Source organism: Staurois parvus, unplaced genomic scaffold (genome assembly GCF_062004578.1).
Source record: "Staurois parvus isolate SC_StPar_1 unplaced genomic scaffold, SC_StPar_1.0 ptg000393l, whole genome shotgun sequence".
Taxonomy (NCBI): domain Eukaryota; kingdom Metazoa; phylum Chordata; class Amphibia; order Anura; family Ranidae; genus Staurois; species Staurois parvus.
This window is the reverse complement of record NW_028318189.1, coordinates 316,204-328,055: the sequence shown is the minus strand read 5'-3', so window position 1 is coordinate 328,055 and position 11,852 is coordinate 316,204. Positions and strand designations below refer to the sequence as shown.

Genomic DNA, 11,852 nt, shown 5'->3' with positions numbered 1-11,852 from the left:
CAACATAAACTCAAGCAAATCCAATATAAATTCATTTTGGGCCTCCATTTCAGGAAAATATATCTCGAGAAAATGGGCCACCGCTTTTTGTCCCCAATTGTGTGGGATGGAGGTATAAAGTGATTCCACATCGATGCCCACCAGGAGTGCACCTTCTGGTACTTTTACATTTAGAATCTTTTTAAGTACATCCCCCGTATCTCTTACATAAGATTTGAGCTCCAAGACCAAATCCTTGATCAAGTCGTCTACAAATTTACCTATTGGTTCCAAAGGGCCACCAATAGCAGATACTATAGGGCGTCCCGGTGGTTGAGAGGGATTTTTATGTATTTTTGGGATTACGTAGAAGGTGGGGATATTATATGTATCAACTGTCAACATATCACATTCCCGTTTGGTTAATAGGTTTGCTTCGCGTGCCAATCCCACTTTTTTATTTAGATCAACCACCAGTTTTGGGAACGGGTTATTATGTAGTTTGCGATATGTATCCAGGCTCCTCAGCTGTCTAAACACCTCCTTCTCATATTCCACACTCTCTAGTAGTACTACATTCCCCCCTTTATCACTCTTTTTAATCACAATGTTTTTAGCATTTCTAAGTTCCCTAAGGGCTATTCTTTCACCCCTAGTGAGGTTATCAGCATTCCTCATTGTCCAGTCTATTTTTCCAAGGTCATCATGTACTAGATCTAAAAAAGTACTTAGCCATTTATTTTCCCTGATATTAGGCATTCTTCTGGAAGGAGTTTTAAGTCTAGTATGTCTTTTCCACTTGTTAGAAACATCTCCCTCCCCAAATTCACTGTCTGTGGGAGTCTCATCAAGGAGACTAATGAGATCTCTTAATGCCTGTTGTTCTCTCTCTGAATTCAGATCACAGGGATTTTGTTCTTCTCTAGATACATATGGAATTCTTAGAAGGATCTTTCTCAAAAACAAGTTTAAGTCTTTATAGACCTCAAACAAGTCCATTTTGTCCGTAGGAGAAAAAGTTAGACCTTTCCGCAGTAAATCATAGTGTCTTTTTTTCAATACAAAGTTAGATAGATTTATTACCTTAAGGTCATTCGTTCCCCCCTCTTGGTTAGTTTTTATCTCTTGTGACTTCTGGTTCGATTTTGATTGGATGGTTTGAGGGCAATTGGGGTGTTTCTTTCTTCCTTTGTCCCATTCATTTGTTTGTTTGTTTGTTTTAGTATTCCATGGTTCTCGCCATCTGTTTTTTCCTCTAAAAGACTGACAGATCTCTTATTACTTTCATCATCATCCTCACTCATTGATGAATATCCTCTATTATTTCTAGAAAAATGTTTTTTACGTTTTGATCGACTCCTTCCTCTACTATTAGTTAGGTCAAATATCTCACCTTTCTCCCAGTCCTCTAGGTCTCTTCTAAATTTTTGTTGTTTCGTAAATTTCAGATTTTTTTGTATTTTTTCTATCTCTTTTCTAAGGAAATCATTATGTTTATCAAACTCAGGATCATTCTTCAGAGGATCAAGTGATTTTGCGCTCTCATTAATTTCATTAGAGAGTTCATTTAATTGAACCTTCTCTTCTTCCACAATTAATCGCATAATCTCTATGCCATGTTTTATACAGACCTCTTTCCACCTTTCCAGAAATCTGGGGGTGTGAAGATGTTCTGCTGGAATTACCCTTTCTCTTAATCCCCTGGGAACAATCCCTCTCTCTATATATGATTCAAGGGATGTAATATCCCACTTTCTATTCAAATATTTAGTAGTTAGTTTCTTATGTAGCTTAAACTTGGTCTTGATGTCTCCCTCATTTCCCTCTCCTTGGGGGTCTAAGTTCTTAGTAAATGCAGATCTAATTTCCGCATCCATCTCCTCATTGATCAAATAGGCCATTACCTCCTTAGGTATTTTCCCTTCCACAAAAGGGGGAGGGAATTACACAGTATCATATAGATATAGTCAAAAAATATCAATAATCCAGCAATCACTGTACACCATGCAGATGTTTAAGACTGAGTCCAAACCTCCAAGGTGGCAGAACAGGTTATAAGAACCTTTAAGGAAGTATATCACAATAATAAAGCAAGAGCAAGCCACCAAAAATGACACTAATTGTTAATGTCATAAGCACCTCTCCGACTCACTTATACAAGTGTGGATACATAAACCCAGGGGACAGCATACTAAACAATATGATAGTGTGACAAGAACACGCCTATCTGAAAAAGAAGGTTTCTAAAAGATCCACGCGGAGTAGTATGAATTCAAATGAATTTAACAATACTTTATTTGATCACATAGATCATGGGGAGGTTAAACATGAGCACGGTGTACATATGAAAAATAAAATCATGTTTAAAAACACTTAGCGTCTTCAATTTAGGGTCATCTTAGCCAACAGAGCACCATATAAGGCAGAGTAGTGTAATGATGGAATAGTTATCCTGGATTTCCGTAGGTTTCCTGCTTAATATTTGTGTGAACCGTATATTCAGTGGGTGTGTTCCCAGTATATGTCAGGGACCTCCTGGAATGTACAAGCTGGAACACAAAAATACATGGTATGTATCTAGCAATATGGAAACCAAATCACATCCAAAATTTACCAGGCCTCCCTCCACAATAGTCAATGGATACTACTGTTACCTTCTCAGAGGTGAGACTATCATACCCGCCTCTCAAATGTAGGGACTTCCTGGATAGCCACCCCAAATGGAACAAGGTCCACAGTACCAAATGATTCTGAGGATATACATAGAAAAAGATAATAAATGTGTAGATCATGGGCATCAGGTAACCCCGAAAACAAAACACACATAGAGATGTGGATATAATACCATCAATAAGGATCAAGAAGACTCCTGTCGACTTGAACTAAGATCAGGTCCTTGATGCTTTTCCAAAAATGCATATGGGGGTGAGGGACCAGGTATACACGATTCCCAGGGGATTAAGAGAAAGGGTAATTCCAGCAGAACATCTTCACACCCCCAGATTTCTGGAAAGGTGGAAAGAGGTCTGTATAAAACATGGCATAGAGATTATGCGATTAATTGTGGAAGAAGAGAAGGTTTAATTAAATGAACTCTCTAATGAAATTAATGAGAGCGCAAAATCACTTGATCCTCTGAAGAATGATCCTGAGTTTGATAAACATAATGATTTCCTTAGAAAAGAGATAGAAAAAATACAAAAAAATCTGAAATTTACGAAACAACAAAAATTTAGAAGAGACCTAGAGGACTGGGAGAAAGGTGAGATATTTGACCTAACTAATAGTAGAGGAAGGAGTCGATCAAAACGTAAAAAACATTTTTCTAGAAATAATAGAGGATATTCATCAATGAGTGAGGATGATGATGAAAGTAATAAGAGATCTGTCAGTTTTTTAGAGGAAAAAACAGATGGCGAGAACCATGGAATACTAAAACAAACAAACAAACAAATGAATGGGACAAAGGAAGAAAGAAACACCCCAATTGCCCTCAAACCATCCAATCAAAATCGAACCAGAAGTCACAAGAGATAAAATTAACCAAGAGGGGGGAACGAATGACCTTAAGGTAATAAATCTATCTAACTTTGTATTGAAAAAAAGACACTATGATTTACTGCGGAAAGGTCTAACTTTTTCTCCTACGGACAAAATGGACTTGTTTGAGGTCTATAAAGACTTAAACTTGTTGTTGAGAAAGATCCTTCTAAGAATTCCATATGTATCTAGAGAAGAACAAAATCCCTGTGATCTGAATTCAGAGAGAGAACAACAGGCATTAAGAGATCTCATTAGTCTCCTTGATGAGACTCCCACAGACAGTGAATTTGGGGAGGGAGATGTTTCTAACAAGTGGAAAAGACATACTAGACTTAAAACTCCTTCCAGAAGAATGCCTAATATCAGGGAAAATAAATGGCTAAGTACTTTTTTAGATCTAGTACATGATGACCTTGGAAAAATAGACTGGACAATGAGGAATGCTGATAACCTCACTAGGGGTGAAAGAATAGCCCTTAGGGAACTTAGAAATGCTAAAAACATTGTGATTAAAAAGAGTGATAAAGGGGGGAATGTAGTACTACTAGAGAGTGTGGAATATGAGAAGGAGGTGTTTAGACAGCTGAGGAGCCTGGATACATATCGCAAACTACATAATAACCCGTTCCAAAAACTGGTGGTTGATCTAAATAAAAAAGTGGGATTGGCACGCGAAGCAAACCTATTAACCAAACGGGAATGTGATATGTTGACAGTTGATACATATAATATCCCCACCTTCTACGTAATCCCAAAAATACATAAAAATCCCTCTCAACCACCGGGACGCCCTATAGTATCTGCTATTGGTGGCCCTTTGGAACCAATAGGTAAATTTGTAGACGACTTGATCAAGGATTTGGTCTTGGAGCTCAAATCTTATGTAAGAGATACGGGGGATGTACTTAAAAAGATTCTAAATGTAAAAGTACCAGAAGGTGCACTCCTGGTGGGCATCGATGTGGAATCACTTTATACCTCCATCCCACACGTTTGGGGACAAAAAGCGGTGGCCCATTTTCTCGAGATATATTTTCCTGAAATGGAGGCCCAAAATGAATTTATATTGGATTTGCTTGAGTTTATGTTGACCCATAACTGTTTTCAGTTTCTGGGCTTCTTCTATCAGCAAATATGTGGTACCTCCATGGGAGCACCTTGGGCCCCGGCATTCGCATGTCTACATCTAGGTATGTGGGAAGAGGAGCTAGTATATCCCTCCACTCCCTATAAACAATATGCAATAACCTGGTTGCGATACATTGATGATGTCCTAATGGTATGGGATGGAGGTATGGATGAGCTTAAAAGCTTTATGGAATTTTTGAACAAGAATGATAGAAATATCAAACTTACTTATACAGTGGATAGAGAGGTGATAACGTTTTTGGATTTGTCAATCTCTGTCCACGAAAATAAACTGGTCACTAAAACATTTAGAAAGGAAACAGCGGCCAATACACTTCTACATGCTAATAGCTACCATCCAAAGAGTCTAAAACAGGGAATCCCTATTGGTCAGTTCCAGAGAATAAAAAGAAACTGTACAGAAGAATTAGAATATAGACATGAATCTATCCAGCTCTACAAAAGGTTCAGAGAGAGGGGCTATTCACATAGAACCCTAAGAAGAGCAAAAAGAAGAGCCCTCGGTAAATCAAGAGAGGAACTAATTAATAAATCAAAACCAAAGGCAGCTGCGAATACTGAAAACCAACCGGTAAGATTCATAACTAAATTCGGACAACAATGGGATGAAGTCAAGAAGGCCCTGGACTCCCATTGGCATCTACTAATTCAAAATCCGCAGATAGCGAAAGTGGTAGGAGAGAGCCCCCATATGGTGGCAAAACGAACTCGGAATCTAAATGATATATTAGTACAATCAGAATTTCAGAGGGTACCACAGAGAAACTGGCTAACTAGGAAGACTGGTGTATATGGTATGTTTCCATGTGGTCATTGTCAGATTTGTCCATTTGTACATAAGTCTAATCAGTTCTTCAACAATGATAACTCTAGGATATTTCAAATACGAAGCTTCATTAACTGTTCTAGTAGTAAAATGATATACATGATAGAATGCCCATGTAAAAAGATTTATATAGGTAAAACCAAAAGAAGCCTTAGGACTAGGATTGGTGAACATCTGAGAGACATTAGAAATGAAAATAGGAATGTAAGAAAGGGAGAAAAAGTGAACCCATTGGCGCAACACTTTAAAGAAGTACACGGGGGCAAAACAGATGGTCTAAAAGTAAAAGGGATCTTTCTGCTGAATATTTCGGCTCGTCGGGGTGATTTTGATAAAGTCCTCCTACAAAAAGAAAAATTCTGGATTTATACCCTAGGGGCACTTGTCCCATCTGGACTAAACACAGAACTTAACTTTGGGGTGTTTTTGAAATAAATTCCCTTGAACTCTCTATATACCCTGAGTTATAATCTACATTGCGATACCTTATATATGAACTAAATATGGGCCTCTGTGGACAAAATATGAACCTAATTGTTCAATTCTTTCTACTCTTATTAGGTGGTGAGCATATAGAACAATAGGACTGTTTTTGAAATCTTGGTAGCTGGACTTGGTTTTGATGTTTCCCTATGTGAAAGTGAAATATGCTAATAATAATCTCCTGTTTATCATTCTCTTGGAAGATGATTTGATCCATAGTAATTGGGCTCCTCTTCCACATCCAGCAATCATTTTAAAATTCAAGATATATGTTTTAATTCACTTTTGGATATTCCCAATGTAGTGATATTCTTTCAACACAAGATGGCGAGGTGGAGACTTTTTGGTATGCAATTAGTGCACCATATAAGGCAAAGGATTGAAGTCCCCTCCCAGTTCTGACGAAGTCTGCGGTGATTGGCGGACGAAACGCGTCAACGTATTGACGTCACTACGCTCGGCGTCTTCACAGGGTGCGGCGCCCACGAGGCGGGAAGGAACGGCGGTGTCACAGCTCCCTGTTAGGTAGGCCCAAGACCTTTTGAGAACTACCAGTGGGCTATTATCACAGCGGTTCGCAAACGGCAATCCCTCAGGGAAACATATCTTCCACCGGTGGCAAGTTATTTAAAAGCTTACGGTTGTTGAGATTTACAGAGCCTACATGGTGTTCATAGGGCATGTTGTATGGGCCTAATTTACCCTGTATACTCGGGGAATTTTTTGGAAATCCTCTCAGGAGGAGAATCTACATATATATATATATATATATATATACGCTATCCTATTCAGGTATTCTTTTGCTGTGACATAGCCACATCCTTATAAAACCGCAAATAACCTTCTCAAATTGAGCAATTTTTGGAAACCCTTTACTGGGTATATTAAATTCAGGTATCTACGGCCTGCTATATGCTATATACACACTATATGTGTTTGAAATCCACGCATCGTGTATACCTGGTCCCTCACCCCCATATGCATTTTTGGAAAAGCATCAAGGACCTGATCTTAGTTCAAGTCGACAGGAGTCTTCTTGATCCTTATTGATGGTATTATATCCACATCTCTATGTGTGTTTTGTTTTCGGGGTTACCTGATGCCCATGATCTACACATTTATTTTTTTTTTTATGTATATCCTCAGAATCATTTGGTACTGTGGACCTTGTTCCATTTGGGGTGGCTATCCAGGAAGTCCCTACATTTGAGAGGCGGGTATGATAGTCTCACCTCTGAGAAGGTAACAGTAGTATCCATTGACTATTGTGGAGGGAGGCCTGGTAAATTTTGGATGTGATTTGGTTTCCATATTGCTAGATACATACCATGTATTTTTGTGTTCCAGCTTGTACATTCCAGGAGGTCCCTGACATATACTGGGAACACACCCACTGAATATACGGTTCACACAAATATTAAGCAGGAAACCTACGGAAATCCAGGATAACTATTCCATCATTACACTACTCTGCCTTATATGGTGCTCTGTTGGCTAAGATGACCCTAAATTGAAGACGCTAAGTGTTTTTAAACATGATTTTATTTTTCATATGTACACCGTGCTCATGTTTAACCTCCCCATGATCTATGTGATCAAATAAAGTATTGTTAAATTCATTTGAATTCATACTACTCCGCGTGGATCTTTTAGAAACCTTCTTTTTCAGATAGGCGTGTTCTTGTCACACTATCATATTGTTTAGTATGCTGTCCCCTGGGTTTATGTATCCACACTTGTATAAGTGAGTCGGAGAGGTGCTTATGACATTAACAATTAGTGTCATTTTTGGTGGCTTGCTCTTGCTTTATTATTGTGATCTCTTCTTTGATGCTTGGAATCTGGTTGCACTCAGTGATAGTGGGCAAAGATATTTCCCCTTTGTCATTCAGAGGAGGAACTACAAGACCACTGGCTCTCCTACCTAAGACTTCTGTAGTGCCGGAACAAGTGCTTAGAGTATACGGCAGAGCATCTCCAGTTATGTTCAACAGTTCAAAAAACTGTGTTCTTGCAAGAGATCTGTTACTCTGATCATCCAGAATAGTATACAGTCTTATGACCTTTCCAGGTTGACCTTTGGGGTATACACAGACCATGCATATATTTGCACAAGATTTGTTGCAGAATCCTTCTCCACAGAACTCTGTAGATGTAGAGAACACTGGGGTGGTAGGTGCTGCTTGATCTGGGTGCTCCCCGCCTTGCTTTGCATCAGGAAGATTGCTTGTGAGCATAGTAGAGTTGTGCGAATATTGATGAAGAGCTTGCACATGGTCATCACTGTCACACTCTATACATTTGATGATCGCTTTACAGTCCTTTGCAAAGTGTTCTGTGGAGGCACAGCATTTGTAACAAACCCCAAATTTCTTCAAAAGTTCCTTACGTTCTTGGAGGGTTATCTTTCTGAAGCCGATACATTTCTTAAGTGGATGTGGTTTGGTATGTATTGGACACTGGCAATTTGGGTCCTCAATTCTCTTGTTTTGATCAGTCTGTCTTTTCAAGAAATGTAGCAGGCGCAGGTAGAACATTAGTCCTTTTCACTAACACTGGACCTCTACGGTCTCTGTGTGACATACGTATGTTCGTAGGTCTTGGAGAGAGTGTACTGAGAAGGTTACAGTCCCCATATGAGAAACTTGGGTCATTCTTAGTGTCTGCAATTCTTTTGATGAACTCGCAGAAGTAGGAAAAAGGATGAAAGGCAACTCTATGTTCTTCCTTATACTTTGATCCAAGCGCTGCCCATCTTTCTTGAATTCCATATGGTAGCTTGAGAACAATAGATTTGATACCATGAGAGGTTTCAAGGTACCTGATACCAGGTAAGTTGATGTCAGCCTTAGCAAGTTGAATCTCTAATAGAACATCGCTGAGTTCTTGAAACTTTAGATTGTCATTAGCAGAAATCTTTGGGAAGCTTTGCAACCTTTTGAATAAAGCATCTTCAATGGCCTCTGGGCTGCCAAAGGTATGTTCAAGTCTGCCCCAAGCAGCATTAAGGCCTGCCGCAGGGTTGTCAATATGAACTGCTTTGAGCCTCTTGATGCGTTCAGTAGACTGGGGACCTATCCATCTGATTAGCAGATCTAATTCCTCTGTGGCATTGATGTCTACGTCACTCATTGTGGCCCTAAAAGTGGATTTCCAGCCTCTGTAATTTTCAGGTTTGTCATCAAACTTGGTGAGGCCTGTCTTAACAAGCTCTCTGCGGAGCATGTATTTAGCAAACTGTGACATGTCCGTGTTTTCAGATTTTGGGTGCATGACTGCAGGTGGAACAGAGTTGGTTGTGACAGTTGGTGGACTTATGTGGAGTGACTTGGGAACATATATTGCTGCTAAGGCATTCAATGCCAGAACTAGTTTAAAATCCATTGGCATGTTGGTTTGTAGAGTAGTGTGTTTGCTAGGAGGTACTCTGTTGGTGCCAAAGTATGATGGATGGTCAGTTAAATACACACCAGTGTCTGCGGCTAGCTGAGATGCTGCAGTCTGATGTATTGGAGGATATAAGGGCAAATGGCCTTGAGGTACAGTAGGTGCAGAGAAGAGACTTTGATGGAGTAGTTTGGCTGTTCTGACAGGGAGTTCATGTTCTGGAGATGTGTGAAGAATCTGAGACATAAGATACAACTGAGTGTCTGGAACTGTTGTCTCTTTTGTTTTCACTAGCAACTTGTTTTAAGACCCTTAACCTTGCCATGGCTGTGGCATGCTCACATTGTTTTTCCAAAACTTCAATTTCTGCCTTTTGGCATGTAGCTTCAGCTTCTTTCTTTGCTTTCTGATGTCCTTTTCTGCAGCCTGAGCCTCCATTTCTGCAGCCTGAGCCTCCATTTCTGCTTTCTTAGGTGCGGCTTGAGCCTCCATTTCTGCGGCCTGAGCTTTCATTTCTGCTTTCTTATGTGCAGCCTGAGCCTCCATTTCTGCGGCCTGAGCCTCCATTTCTGCTGCCTGAATTTTAGAAGCTTCAGCATCAGCACGAGCTTTTATTAGTTGTTGACTGAGTGTAGAAGACCTTGATTGTATGGATTTGGAAGATCTTGAGGAGCATCTAGTAGATGCGGAGCGATAAGACCTGGATTCATGGAGCTGTGTTATTCTCACTTCTGTCTTTGTCTTTGTTCACACCGCTAAATTGTCTCTTTCAAGATTGAGCTCCTCAAAACTCATTAATTCTTCCAATGACCTTTGAGTGTTGTACCGCTTTAATAGAGCAATATAGTTAACACACAGTCTTTGATAATTCTCATAAGCAACATTCAATTGCTGGATAGCGCCCTCTAGTTTTATTGGCTCATGAGATTGTTGGGAGAGAGCAGACATGCATTTAACAGTATTAGACCATAAGTCATTAATATTAGACAGCAATTCTAACTTGTCAGCATTAAGATTTTCTTGCACTTTCCAGGTTGGATTTCTTAAGCGTTTTTCTCTTTTATCTAAGTCCTGCTCTGGATGAAGCTCTGATTGTGGTTGTGTATTGGTTTCCCCAGACTGTATATTACTTTCCTGAAACATCATGTTAGCAAGTAGAGGGGTTGATAGAAAGTTTACAGAGAAATGTATCAATTTTTGTGTGGCTGAGTTCAGGTTTCCTAGGCAATGATTGCAGAAAGATTTTCTTTTTCTTTCTTATAAGTTCACAGGCAAGCCATGTGGTAATGTATACAGATGCAGTGTATAAACTTGCAGTTGTAAAACATTCACATCAATAATTTGTCCTGACACTGATGAGTGTTATGCTGGGATATACTTGGAGGCATGTACAGACTTGTGTAGAAGTGGGTGCACTCTCTATAGCTGTTATATCCAGTATCCATGTAACATCTCACTGTGTATTCTAGCTAGCAAGGATTCCTATGAAGACAGTTCACTGATCCTTTGACTAGCCAGGATCCTATGAAGCATTCCACTGATCTTTTGACTGTTCTGTCTCTCCAATCTAAACATTGACAGTGTGATCTCTGTAATTTACAGTTGTGATGAGTGATAACTTCAACCTCATTTGGATACCACAGTCAGTGACTCAATCGATAAGACATCTTGTAGATCTTGTGAAGTTTATTCCATAAACTGAGAGAATCTTACAACAATGAACATTTGATAGGTCAAAAGATCATAATGTTTCCTGCTCCATGACATGAGGCTAGAGCTGCAATGCATTAATGGAAAGGGGGAGGGCTATCTATACAGCATTAACTAAACCAAAGGAAAGGGAGGAGCAGAAACAAATATAGAAATACTTAAGGGCATATGACAGTCAATATGACAGTCATGTGAAACATGACACTTATTTTTTGCTTTTTTGTGGGAACACAAAAAGTGTGAGCAGCAGTACTAACATTAGTTATATATAGCTTTTAGACATTATTTTCTTTCATTAATTTGCACTGTTTTAGGGTATTTGTGCTGAGGTTTTTTCACTATTGTACTGTACATGAGAGACTTCGGGTACGTTTATTGGGTTGCCAGCTTTTATTCTCCTGCTGCTCTGCATGTCGCCAGCCTGGTGCCCCTCTGTGTGGGGCTACTGCATTAATGTTGCCTCATAAAGATGGCTGCCACTTCTATTACCCAGGGGCCCCATGAGTTTTCGGTCCACCCCGGTACATTACAGTGGTGTTTGGCACAACAGCAGCAGAAGTGTGTTTTTTGCTTTCTTCTTTCCAAATTTATTATCAATGTTGACAGGTTGCATTGTGGAATGTTTGACACTATAACTTAAAAGCAATACAGCTACCAACTGCTCACAGCCTGCCTGTGTGACTTGGTGATTTTTAGCTGAACTATGAAGGAACATCCAAACTTTGAAAATTAAGAACAGTGCAGAACATTTTCTGACATGGCTTAACATTGTGAC

At 39.5% G+C, this 11,852-nt stretch overlaps 2 long non-coding RNA genes across 2 annotated transcripts; one reads left to right on the top strand and one right to left on the bottom strand.

The window, feature by feature from the left end:
• Window positions 1-2,250: 2,250 nt before the first annotated feature.
• Window positions 2,251-2,809, bottom strand: LOC149455475 (uncharacterized). Its single transcript, XR_016314053.1, has 2 exons — window positions 2,634-2,809; window positions 2,251-2,528 (listed from the first exon to the last, which is right to left on the bottom strand). It is a non-coding gene; the product is annotated as an uncharacterized LOC149455475 (long non-coding RNA).
• Window positions 2,810-7,122: 4,313 nt separating this feature from the next.
• LOC149455474 (uncharacterized) lies at window positions 7,123-7,605 on the top strand. The gene is made up of 2 exons (XR_016314052.1): window positions 7,123-7,222; window positions 7,328-7,605. It is a non-coding gene; the product is annotated as an uncharacterized LOC149455474 (long non-coding RNA).
• Window positions 7,606-11,852: the final 4,247 nt, after the last annotated feature.